The following is a 14,145-nucleotide window of genomic DNA, read 5'->3' on the forward strand; positions in this document are numbered from 1 at the left end:
AGCACTCTCTACCCCAACTTCCTCAGACACATCTCACTTCCTTTGTGGGAGGTGTCTGAGAAGAGAGAAAAGAAGAGAGAAGCTCCAGTTTTCACACCTTTTCTTCAGAAGACCCATTTGCCCCAAGACCCTTTTACTCCTAGGCTGGAGATATAATTTTCTCAAAATCTATGGGATACAGCCAAAGCAGTACTCAGGGGGAAATTTATATCCTTGAGTTCATATATTAACAAATTAGGGAGGGCAAAGGTCAATAAATTGGGCATGCAAATTAAAAAACTAGAAAGTGAGCAAATTAAAAATCATCAGATGAAAACTAAATTAGAGATCCTAAAAATTAAAGGAGAAATTAATAAAATTAAAAGTCAGAAGAACTATCAAATTAATAAATAAGACTAGAAGTTGGTATTTTGAAAAAAACTAACAAAATAGACAAAATAGTGGTCAATCTAATTTTAAAAAGGAATGAAGAAAACCAAATTAACAGTATCCAAGATGAAAACGGAGACTTCACCTCTAATGAAGAGGAAATTAAGGCAATCATTAAAAACTATTATGCCCAAGTCTATGGCAATAAATATGGCAATCTAGGTGATATGGATGAATATTTACAAAAATATAAATTGCCTAGATTAACAGAAGTAGAAATAGAATACCTAAATAACTCCATATCAGAAAAAGAAATTGAACAAGCCATCCAAGAACTCCATAAGAAAAAATCCCCAGGTCTACATGGATTCACAAATGAATTCTATCAAACATTCAAAGAAAACTAATCCCAATATTATACCAACTATTTAACAGAATAAGCAAAGAAGGAGTTCTACCAAATTCCTTCTATGACAAAAATATGGTACTGATTCCAAAGCCAGCCAGGTCAAAAACAAAGAAAACGATAGACCAATCTCCCTAACAAATATAGATGCAAAAATCTTAAATAGGATACTAGCAAAAAGAATCCAGCAACTGATCATTAGGGTTATTCATTATGACCAAGTGGGATTTCTACCAGGAATGCAAGGATGATTCAATATTAGGAAAACCATCCACATAATTGACCACATCAACAAGCAAATCAACAAAAATCACATGATTATCAATAGATACAGAAAAATCCTTTGACAAAATACAACACTCATTCCTATTGAAAACACCAGAAAACATAGGAATAGAAAGGCCTTTCCTAAAAATAATAAACAGTATATATCTAAAACCATCAGCAAATATCATCTGCAATGGGGACAAACTAGAAGCCTTCCCAATAAGATCAAGAGTGAAATAAGGATGCCCATTATCACCTCTATTATTTAACATTTATTTAACATTATTTGACATAGAGAAGAAAAACAAATTGAAGGTATTCAAATAGGCAATGAGCAGGCCAAGCTATTGCTCTTTCCAGATGATTTGATGGTCTACTTAAAGAATCCTAGAGAATCAACTAAAAAGCTAGTAAAAATAATCAACAACTTTAGCAAAGTTGCAGGATACTAAATAAACCCACATAAGTCATAAGCATTTCTCTATATCTCCTACACATCTCAGCAGCAAGAATTAGAAAGAGAAATTCCATTTAAAATCACTCTAGACAATATAAAATACTTAGGAATCTATCTGCCAAGACAAACAAAGGAACTATATGAACACAACTACAAAATACTTTCCACACAATTAAAACTAGATCTAAATAACTGGGAAAACATTAATTGCTCATGGGTAGGACAAGGTAACATAATAAAAATGACAATCCTACCCAAAGTTATTTACTTATTTAGTGCCATACCCATCAAACTACCAAGAAACTTTTTTTACTGAATTAAAAAAAACCCATAAGAACATTCATTTGGAAGAATAAAAGATGGAGGATATCAAGGGAAAAAATGAAAAAAAAATGTGAAGGAAGGTGACCTAGCAGTACCAGATCTCAAACTATACTATAAAGCAGTGGTCATCAAAACAATTTGGTACTGGCTAAGAGACAAAAAGGAGGATCAGTGGAATAGACTTGGAATAAGTGACCTCAGCAACACAGTCTATGATAAACCCAAAGATCCCAGCTTTGGGGACAAAAATCCACTATTTGACAAAAACTGCTGGGAAAATTGGAAGATAGTATGGGAGACATTGGGTTTGGCTTGACATCTCACACCCCACACCAAGATAAACTCAGAATGGGTGAATGACTTGAACCTAAAGAAGGAAACTATAAGTAAATTAGGTGAACACAGAATCATATACGTGTCAGATCTTTGGGAAAGGAAAGATTTTAAGACCAAGAAAGAATTAGAAAAAATTACAAAATGTAAAATAAATCATTTTGATTACATTAAAAAATTTTTGTACAAACATAACCAATGCAACCAAAATTAGAAGGGAAGCAACAAATTAGGGAAAAATCTTCATAATAAAAACCTCTGGTAAAGGTCTAATTACTCACATTTATAAAGAGTTAAATCAATTGTAACAAAAAAAATCAAGCTATTCCCCAATTAATAAATGGGCAAGGGACATGAATAAGCAATTTTCAGATTAAGAAATCAAAACTATTAATAAGCACATAAAAAGTGTTCTGAATTTCTTATAATCAGAGAAATGCAAATCAAAACAACTCTGAGGTACCACTTCACACCTAGCAGATTGACTAACATGACAGCAAAGGAACGTAATGAATGTTGGAGGGGATGTGGCAAAATTGGGACATTAATTCATTGCTGGTGGAGTTGTGAATTGATCCAACCATTCTGGAGGGCAATTTGGAACTATGCCCAAAAGGTGCTAAAAGACTGTCTGCCCTTTAATCCAGCCATAGCACTGCTGGGTTTGTACCCCAAAGAGATAATAAGGAAAAATACACGTACAAGAATATTCATAGCTGTGCTCTTTGTGGTGGCAAAAAATTGGAAAATGAGGGGATGCCCTTCAACTGGGGAATGGCTGAATAAAGTGTGGTATATGTTGGTGATGGAATACTATTGCCCTCAAAGGAATAATAAAGTGGAGGAATTCCATGTGAACTGGAATGACCTCCAGGAATTGATGCAGAGTGAAAGGAGCAGAAACAGGGGAACATTATACACAGAGACCGATACAATGTGGTACAATCAAATGTAATGGACTTCACTATTAGTAGCAATGCAATGATCCAGAACAATTCTAAGGGATTTATGAGAAAGAGCACTACATTCAGAGGAAAATCTGGGGGAGTAGAAACACAGAAGATAAAACAACTGCTTGATTACGTGGTTCAATGGGGATATGATTGGGGATGTAGACTCTAAATGCTCATCCTAGTGCAAGCATCAATAATATGGAAATAGGTTTTGATCAAGAACACATGCAAAACCCAGTGGAACTGTTTGTCGGCTACAGGAGTGGGTGAGGGGAGTGTTATGGAAAGAACACAATTCTTGTAACTGTAAAAATAGACTTGAACTCTGGACTTCAATCCCCACAAGCCCTTGCTCCACTTCCCCAAAATGCTTTGTAATCTCACAGAATTCTGAGGTGGGCGGAGATCGAGAAGGGATTTAAGCTGATTGCAAAGGCTTTTGTCTCTCTTTTTGGACTTCCGTTTTGGAGCAGACACGTCTCTTCCATGATGTGAGATTATCTTGTCTAGGACTCTCTGGCCTAGGCATGTGTTTCTTATCCTGTATTTTCTTTAATCCTTAATCTTTAATAAACCTCATAAAAATATAATACTCCTTGCAGAGAGAAACTAATTTCTACCTGCCTCAGTCTCCCCTAAATTTTAATCTTTACATAACCATGGAAAAATATTCTAAAACTGACTAATTAAATAAAATTTAAAAAATAAAAAATAAAAATAAAAACCCTTAAAAAATAAAAAAGTAAAAACCAGAGACAGGGGTGTCCAGCACATTGGGTAGATATTCTTGGAAGGAATTAGAGAAGAGCATACAAATACGGAGATGATGACTCCAATGAAGTGTAGCTAAAAGTCAGGCTTAATTATAATAGCCATGTTGGAACAACTTCTCTCAGCAAGTTATTTGTAGTACATGAAGAGAACAGGCTCTTCAAGGCACTGTGCTTCATAGAAATTGTGTTATATAAATAGTTCTTTTAGTTCATTGTGCTATACAAAGTGTTATTATAGAACCTGAAAAAATAAGTCACCTCTCAAGGCAAATTATGGGGTAATGGGAAGCACCAAATTTAGAGGCAGGAGTTTCATTCCACAGGTTCAAACTATGTCTTCGTTAGTAAAGTGAATTCTTTAAAATGTACAAATTGAAGAATGGAGACTGGAGAAGAAAAGCAAAATGCCAAGAACTTTTCAACATCTTTTAGGCTTTTACGAAGAGATCTATTTATCCTTGGAACCTAGTATATAGTAAGGGACTCTCTTGAAGCTAAGTCCTGACTTTGTAGGTGCCATTACCTTTAACAGTTAAGATAAAATTTAAAGAAATTTGCATGAATAAGCAAAGACTGAAGTTTAGACTTTTATTAGCCTGTGGCAGAATCAAATCAAAGTCAGGTTCCAAGTGGGAACTGCTATAACCATTCTGGAAGAATCTTAAATTATGTACTAGCATCAGTGCTTTCAAAAGGTGGACCACTAAGGAGACTCCCACTTATAAAACATCTTAATGATTAGGAAATTCAGCTTATATTCATCTCAAAGACATCAATAAAATACCAAAGGAGAACACCAGGAAAATTAAATGACTACAATCACAGCCAAAACAAATTCATTAATTCATTGGGCAAATATTGTTTGTTTTGTGCTAGGAACGGAGGAAAATACAAAGAAGATAAATCACCAAATAAATGGAGGGTCCTTCCAAAAGGTATAAATCACAAGGCTAGAGTCAAGGAGTTTAGTCAGACACCTATCGAATGAAGCCGAGTTTCTTCTGAGCAGTGTGATGAGTGGTTTAGGGCCAACTTCCACTTCAAAATATTTCCCTTTTCAGTACTCCACGCCTGAAATTCCATCAAATGGATGCCCTTCTTTAGTTTTCAGGCATTAGCCTCCTGTCAAAATGGAAAGGCCTCATGCAGCTTAATATTAAATTTAAGGAAAATAAGACACACAAAAATATACAATTGCTTGCAAAATGTATGGTAGGAATAAGTATTCAGAGAGGGCACAAATCATGACTTGTTATCAGAGAATGTGTGGAGCTGGAATACATCCCAAGTAAGGCCTAATGGAAAGAATTAGGACTTGAGGTGGACCTTGAAAGACAAATCAATTTAGGGAAGCTGTATGAGGGGAAAAGTCAGTCTGAGACCGAGAAAAAAGGCTGGCAGGTGGGAGTGGGTATTCAAGACACAATGAGGAGAACAGTGTACCTTAGTTAGAACATTCATCAACATCTAGAGTGACAAGGATCACAGAGATAAATTAGTGTAATGCTGCCATTTTACAGAATTGGAAACTGAGGCTTTTCAAGGTAAACTGACTTGTCTAAGGTCATACAAGTATATGGAAAAGGTAGGATTCAAAGTCAGACTGGACTTCAAAGTCTAAATCCAATGCTTTTTCTCTGCTATGATTCATGTTGGGAAGAAAGAAACAAGATTGGCTGGTAACTTATTATAGAGGGCCTTGAATGCCAAGGTAATGAATTTATTCTATGGACAGTAGAGAAACAATTAGATGAAAATTATAATCCAAGTGCCTATGTTTTTCAAGTATTTACCAGAAGAGATGAATGGGTAGAATACTAGGTTTGAAGTCAGAATAACTAAGATCAAATTTTGCCTCTGATATTTATTAGCTATGTGATCAAGGACAAATGGCTTCAACTCTCAAAGATTCAGTTTCCTCTTTTATCAAATGGGAACAATCTTATTTGTATATCTACTTCAATTGTGTTTGTGAGGAAAGTTCTGGCCAAACTTTAAAGTGTTCTATACAAGTGTGGGGTTATTATTAGGTAGAAATGGGTCACTGAGCACAACAGAAATGATTTGGAGTGAGTGACATATTCAGACTGCATAAACTAAACATGAAGAGAGGCATCAATGGTCTGGATTTTGACAGGACAGGCTAACACTTTCCTCTCCATATATAGGTGGCCCTCTCGCATATCCAACTGTCTAGAGAATATTCCATTTGGATGTCCCACTATTACCTGAAATTCAATATCATGCAAAACTAAACTTGTTCCCTGTGCCAAAATTGGCACTGTATAATCTGAGTATGAATACCAGCTCAATCTCTTACTACTTGGTGTAACTTTGAGCAACCTTTCTGGGCCAGTTTGTAAAAAGAAGTTGAACTAGATGACCCTAAAATCCTTTCCAGTTCTACATTTATGTTCTTTAGCATCAGATCGACCTACCAACTTCCCATTCCCCTTATTTATGTCCCCATTACCTTATAATTTTTCTGATAATAACCCAAAAGTAGAGACAATCTTAAGTAACCTTGTGATATTTTCTCTGACATTTTCCCAACTCAACCAAAGCATCCTTTTCCCCTTTTCTACCTCTATTCCAGTACTCTTTACCTTCATGTCAGTTCCTAGTTGTCCAGAGATCCACAATTTGAACCTCTATGTACTTCTTTACTACATACTACAAACAAAACCCAACTACAGCTAGCTGTCACTCTGCAACAGTCCTGACAAATCCAGATCTAGGTATTAATAGCTTTTAATATATTAAATAATATATTATTTTTATATATTAATAGGTTTAATATAGCCCATCTCCTAGGAGCATTTGCATGCTAATAGGGGACAATCCTGAAAGAAAGAAATTCTAATGATAGAACATTGAGTATCAGGAACCAGTAGGGAAAATTTTGGTGTTGAGATTTTTCCCTCGGTCCCTCAAACAGCATCATTCAAAGAAATCTGCCTTTTCCTACTAGGTATCTTTTATCATCGACTCAAGTCTTTTCTATTAGGCCATTTGAAGTTTTCAAGACTACTCAAGTGTGAGAGAATCAAAAGAATATTTAAATTCAAAAGTATCTTTCTGACATTAACTAGGTTTGGTGACAAAATGAATCGCTTCTCTGGTCCTTAATTTCCTTATCTCTGAAATGGGGATAATAATATTTAAACATCCTACATCACAGACTTATGCAAATGAAATTTTATATGTAATGATACGTGACATATAACCTATATATCATATGCATGCACATACATGTAACATATAATGACATGTCTACATATATAAATGATGTGCATAAAATATATGATGCATGTTATATAATGATATAGTATTGTAATATGTACGTATTGTTCTTGGCAAATTCCTTGTTCACACATATAAGAATATGAATATATAAAATATGTGTAATATATTATATAATATAGATGAAATATGATGCATATTATATAACATGTAGATATAAGATACCATGTATATATGTTATACCTTATAAAAATATATGTTACATATAATATTATGCCATGTGATATACATGTGTAAATTATATATAATATGATGCATGTTATATATAACAGAATGATATAATACATGATAATATCTGATGATGCACACGCAAACATTTGTATATATGAAAGTGGTATGGAACAATAAACAAAAGTACTACCTATATGACTTTTTTTTTAAGTTCTATTTTTTGCCTCCTATTTTTAGCTCAGTCTCTGAAACCAGGGAGATCACTTACAGCCAAGAAGCTGTTTAAAGCTAAGAGGACACATTGTTCGATGAAACAACTATTTAAGTTATTAGGTATTTTGTTTTTCCCTGCTGCGTTGCCAGAGGTATCTGGCATTTGGGAAAAGCCTACACAATTGCTAAAAGAACCTACAAGTTAATGCGGCAGTTATTCTAATGGTCAGTGGCCATGACAGCTGAAGAGTTATTTATAAAGTCAACTGCTTTGTTCGTGGCTCGTTTGTTCACCCAGGGAGGTAGTTCTGGGTCTGGTGTCAGATCAGTGATTTTTTTTTTTAAGCTATCACTTCTTCAGTGTCTCATCATGTTGGTTGGTAACATGAAGAATGTGTTTTAATAACCAAAAAGAAAAATGTTCTCAGCACAGTAATGATTCTGAACCATAAATCATATAAGCGATATAGGAAGCAACAGAATATAAAATATGTCTACAAAGCAGAAAGATTATTTTCAATTCCAGAAGTTATATATCCAAGTGAATGTTATTCTTCAAAGTGTTCACCTTGGGAAGATATAGAGCTCAATGGTTCAAAAATATGCTGCTATTTCCCCGCCTTCCCACCCCAGGAAAATGAGATCTATTCAAAAGGAACTTCACTCTGTTATTTATTATTACCCGTGTAACCCTGAACAAGTCATTTGATCTCTCTTAAGTCCCATTTGTGAGGTTGTGAAATTAAATAGACTAGATGATCTGAGGTTTCTTTGAGCTCTAAATTCTATGATATCATAAGCATATGTAAATACATACTGGAAAATGACCTAATCAATAGCCCTCCTCATATAATCACTTCTATTTTACCCAGTCCCTGAGGTTCCTCCTAACTATTAGTAGCCATACTCCTTTCTTGGCTTTAACTCCATAGTCTACAGCTTGTAGTTCACTATCATCCTATATTCCTTTGAGCACAAATTGTTCTCTGTTTTTTTTCATGGCAATCTACCATGCCCAAACTTGGACTACAATGAAAAGCTGCTTTCTGTTTTAATTCACAGGTCCCAAGGTAGAATGCTGGGAAAAGACCCAAAGCTGTATACATCTAAAGTCTAGTACAAATTTACATTGTCCTGATTCATTTGGACCCTCACCATTGTTGGCAACCTTGTTGGTTATCCCTGCGTTTGTTTCTTACTTTGTTTACAAAAATGATTTCTCTGACCTTCCAGAAGCTCTCAGTCACACCCACAGGGCCTGTACTCTTGGCAAATTAGCTCTACTTTGCTGAAATCAAGGTTATTGGGGATGAACTAGTCTATTGTCTAACAGAAATTGGTGAGGGAAAAGGCTGAAGGCAGGAAGAAATCTTCCTGCAGGGTCACTGCAATAGCCCAAGCAAGAAGTATCAACTTGAACAAGGCTCTGATAATGACAACAGGCAGCAAGGGAGCACAATTGATAGGTTGGGGTCTGGAAAACTCATCTTCCTAAGTGCAAATCTGGCCTCAGATACTTACTAGCTGTGCGACCCTGGGTAAGTCATTTAACCCTATTTGCCACCACTTCCTCATCTGTCAATGAGCTGGAGAAACTCTAGGAAGCTGAAGAAAAGGCAAATCATTCTAGTGTCTTTATCAAGGAAACCTCAAATGGGGACACAGAGTCAGATGTGACTGAAAATGACTAAACAACAAGAGTTAGGGTGGATGGTATGGTGAGTAAGGTGATCCAGCAGATACAGTGAGACTGGGCTAGACCTAAGGGAAAATGTTTTGAAAATGAGCAGATTATCTTCAAATACTGAGACATGGATACAGAAAGGCTCAAGTATGCCAGTTCAGGTTTCAGGAACTGCTATAGAAGATATTAATCCAGGTGCATACACTAACAAAAACAGATTCGGAAACAGGTTCCTTAGTAAAGAAGCATTCTGTTTTAGACGTGTTGATTTTCAAGTGATAGCTGGATACATACATGGAAATATCCAATGGACAGTCAGAATTATTTTAAAAGAGTTGCAGAAGAGGTAATCATCAATATCAAAGTAATCCCTGAAGCCATCAAAGTAGAAAATCTTCCCATGGAAGAGGATTTGGAAAGAAATAAGGGGCTGAACCCTAAAGAATAGTAACACTTTTAAGGGGTTGGAAAGAGAACCTGAAACAAGAGTTGGAGAAGTAGGAAGAAAATCAAAATAGCACAATGTCCCAAAGGGAAAGAAAGACTTTCAAGGAAGGGGTTGGTCAACAGTGATAACTGTAACAAAGATGTTAAGACAAATAGAATGGGGGGGGGGGGGAGCCACTGGATTTGGAAAGAATTAACTCATTGGTAACCTTAGAGAGAGCAATTTAATAAAATAGTAGAGAGACAAATCAGATTAAATGGGATTGTGAAGGACAACAGTTATAATATGAACAAATGAAAAAAGATTTATTAACCACCTTCTATCTATCCTTTAGACACTATCTAAAGCACTGAAGATAGAAATACAGATACAAGATACAGATACAAAAAAAGTTCCTTCCTTCAAGAAGTCTACATTTTAATGGGTTTCAGAAGACAGAACAAAGTGGAATTAGTAAATAAGCTGCAACTCATTTGTGCCTGAACTTGCATTTTTCCATTGGTTACAATTACATTACAATTAACGTGTCTTTTTAAGCTTTCTATATATTCTTTGTTTCTAACATCACCTTCACTTCAGAAGACATTCTTTCTTCCATTCCTACAAGGCTACCACTTAAAATTGTAAATATACATGTATATATATATTTAAAGAAATGGAAAAAAGTAGTCTATCAGAAAAAAAAGGCAACACAAAAAAAGTAGTTTTTTTTGGAACTACAGATACATCAACTACATTTGACAATAAATGCAATGTTTAGTGTCCATAGTCCTCAAAACCATTTCTGTAAAGGAGGAAGGGAAGTGTATTCTCTCATTTCATCTTCATATCCAAAGCTTGATTATTATAATTATTGCATAGTGATTATTTGCATTTTCTTCTATTCTTTCTCATAATATTATTGCAATCAGTTTGCATATAATTTTCCCTGTTCTGCTTACTACATACTTCACTGATTCATGTAATTTTCTCATGCTTCTCTGAATTCTTATACTCATCATTTCTTAGAAAATATTACTATACCATTTTATTTATATACCTCATTTTGTTTAGCCATTTCCCAATAAAAGGGCAACTACTTGATTTCCAATTCTTGATTATCCTCCCCCAAAAAAGTACCTTGATGAATATTTTAGTGTATTTGGAACATTTTTTTTCTGTTGTTGATGTTCTCAGAGTAAATACCTAAGAATAAGATACCTGGGGCAAAGGATAAGAAAATGTTATGTTTTCCTATCATTATTCCAAATTGCTTTCCATAATGGTCAGATAAATTCAATGATCCACAAATAGTACATTAGTGTGCCAGGCGTCTCAGATCTTCCAACAATTGTCATTTTCCTTTACCATCATCATTGCCAATTGGATGGACATGAGGTAGAGCCTCAAAGTTGTTTTGGCTTGCATTTCTCTTATTATTAAGCATTTTTATTAATTAATAATACTTCATTACAGTCAGACCCTTCCACTGTGTACCCTAGTAAGGTTTTTTGTTTGTTTGTTTGTTTGTTTTTTTAAACCCTTACCTTCCATCTTGGAATCAATACTGTGCATTGGTACCAAGGCAGAAGAGTATTAAGGGGTAGGCAATAGGGGTCAAGTGACTTGCTCAGGGTCACACAGCTAGGAAGTGTCTGAGGCCAGATTTGAACCCAGAACCTCCAGTCTCTAGGTCTGGCTCTCAATCCACTGAGCCACCCAGCTTCGCCCCCCTAGTAAATTTCGGTAGGTATAAGGTTCAATCCTTTATCTCCCTATCACTCCCTACCACTACTCCAGTGACTCCCAGATTTCCAGTCAATATTTAGAAAATCTTATTCTAATGAACTGCAACACAAATAGTTCTATCTTTTAGCTTTGTGTTGTCCCTTGAGATGTATACTCTCTTCCTACTAGTGCCTAACAAGTTGACTATTTGAGCCTCAAGATGATTTCCCTTATTTCTGGATTGGACTAATTTCTACCCTGCTCACCACTGTCTTTGTATATGGAAGGCCCTTATCTATACAGTTATACTGTCACTAACACTTCACCAAGCTTCTAATAGCTCAGCTAACAAGGCTGAAGTACTTTCTCTGGGAAAGTAGTTTTTATCTATAATTAAGTCCAATACATCCCTTAATAGCACAACACTCCAAATTACAAGTACAAACGCATCTCAGGGGTAGTAGATGAACTAACAGGATTAGCTGTTAATGGAAGAAAATAGGCCATCCTGACTCACTACCTCTACTCAAAATGGCTTGGTGACACCCCAGGAGGGTTGAGCTCAACCTCATAGAGAAGTGAAATGATTTGGAGTTTAATGATCAACCAACAATCTCAAGAGAAAGTTTAAAAGGGGGGGGGGGCTAGTTTGCCTCTTCCTGGGCATAATCCAGCAAGCTCCCTTCCAACACTAAATTTTTGTGACATTTTAAATCCACATCATATCATCACAGCCCTTTAGATCTAACATCAGGAAAATTTTCATTATACACCCAAGTTGTAGCATGGCATATAGGAGTAATAAATCAGAATAAGACTAAAGAGACTTGAGTTTTCAATTTAGTGCTATCACTATTTAGCTAATTAATTAGCCAAATTCATCTCATCTTTTTAGGCTTCATTTTCCCTATCTTTCAAGTGAAAAAGTTGAACAGGATTATCTCTAAGGCTCTTTTTATATTTATATGATTCTACGATTCAAACCATGTAAGGAAGAAGGTTATAAAAAGACAAGGAAAGAGTAATACAGAAGAAAAAAGGAACATGTTTTTACAAATACGTTGAAGACCTCACCCCTATCTTATACTTCTTTCTTGGTAATAGCATTGCCTCCCAAACCACCAGAGCCACTTCCAGTCACAACTCCACAGCGATCATAGCCACATCTCCCAGACCATTGGTAGTGCTTCTAGATCAGTCCTCAAGGCCACCACCAGAGAAAGCACTTGCAAAAGAGCCAAATTGGCTAAGCTGAAGCAGCAAGATCCCCTGTAGGAGAGACAGGAGGCAGTTTGTGCCAAGCAAATCCAAACACCACTATCATCACTATTGTGACCATCATTTCTCCTTAAGACTTTAATGGACAGGCTAAGCCCTTGAACCCAAGAACCTGGGGAATAGCAATACTACCCAAACCATAGACCTGCTTCTAGCCACAAGAAACACTGAGGGGATAAATCACTGTAAAGCGAGATTTACATTCCTCATTACCATCAGTGACAATTGCTGGCCAACTACCATCAACATTCAAACAAGGATTTGTTTGAATTGGATTCAAACAAGGATTTGGTCCTCCTTCTAGATCAGCCCATCAAAGCCATCATGGGAGGATATGATTCCTGAGCAGAATGAGCAAAGCATCTCCACCAATTGCCAAGCAACTTCCAAACTCAGGACAGGCAAGCAAGGCACCTAGAAGGAGAGATTTGTGTGGATAGAATTTGCTCCCCAGGACTCTCTTACCCAGAATCCCATTTGTGTGCTCACACTGAGTGTAAACACTATGTGTGTATGCAAATGGAATGCTGGGTAAGAGAGTCCTGGGGAGCAAATTCTATCCACACAGATTGAATGTGGCATATACCAGACTGGTCAGACAATTGCCAACACCCTGACCAAGATTTCCCTTCAGACCTCAATGGAGTGAACCCAGAACTCTGAACCCAAGAGCCATTGGAATAGCAAAGCTTGTAGCCCAGAGTCCTCAAATATCATCCAGAGAGGCAATTCCTGTATAGACAGATGCAGCCTGGCAACTGCTCCTGCAGATGTTAACAGTTATAGCTACTGAAACCCAGAAAAGAAAGTTCTTGTCATCAAAGTCCTTGGCATTGTCAAATAGTCCCACATTGGAAATTAATATGACTTTATCAGTGGAAATATCATTAAAGAAGAGGCATTAACACAAGTGCTTTGCTGCTGTAACCTAAGAACCATGAGACCTTTCCATCTGATTTGCAACTAAAACCTTCTACAGAATCTAGGCAAGTTCCTGAAGAGCAGGGACTGTATTGCATTTCTGTTTGGATCTCCAGCACTTAACACAATGCTTTAAATATTTCAAGCAACTAATAAATGTTTTGTTTATTCTTTCAAATCCTTCAGCGTTTAATGACACCCAGCTAGGTACATAGGCCCTCAAAACTTTCTGTAACTGAAGAATTTATGTCTTAAGGCAAATAGCACCAAACAGTAGATTGGGATCTATTATTAACCCAGAAGACCTTCAAATAAGTTTACTGAAATAATGTCCCATTCTCAAATTGGACAGGGAAACATTGCCTGCAATAACACTTGTTATGTACCCTCAACACCAGCTCAAACTGCTTAGACATGATTATGTTAGCTAATGTTATAGAAAAACTCATCTGAAAGTGGTATAATGGATGACCTGGAAATGGAATAGGAACAGGGAGGGGAGGAAACTGGTTAGGAGATTTTAACCATGAGAGAGTAA

At 36.1% G+C, this 14,145-nt stretch overlaps 1 protein-coding gene across 4 annotated transcripts in view; it reads right to left on the bottom strand.

Annotated features, from left to right (window-relative positions):
* HOMER2 (homer scaffold protein 2) overlaps nucleotides 1–14,145 on the bottom strand; it is a 160,548-nt gene that overhangs the window by 59,428 nt on the left and 86,975 nt on the right. The gene's annotated exons all lie outside the window — the stretch shown is intronic.

Source organism: Monodelphis domestica, chromosome 1 (assembly GCF_027887165.1).
Source record: "Monodelphis domestica isolate mMonDom1 chromosome 1, mMonDom1.pri, whole genome shotgun sequence".
In the NCBI taxonomy this organism is placed as follows: domain Eukaryota; kingdom Metazoa; phylum Chordata; class Mammalia; order Didelphimorphia; family Didelphidae; genus Monodelphis; species Monodelphis domestica.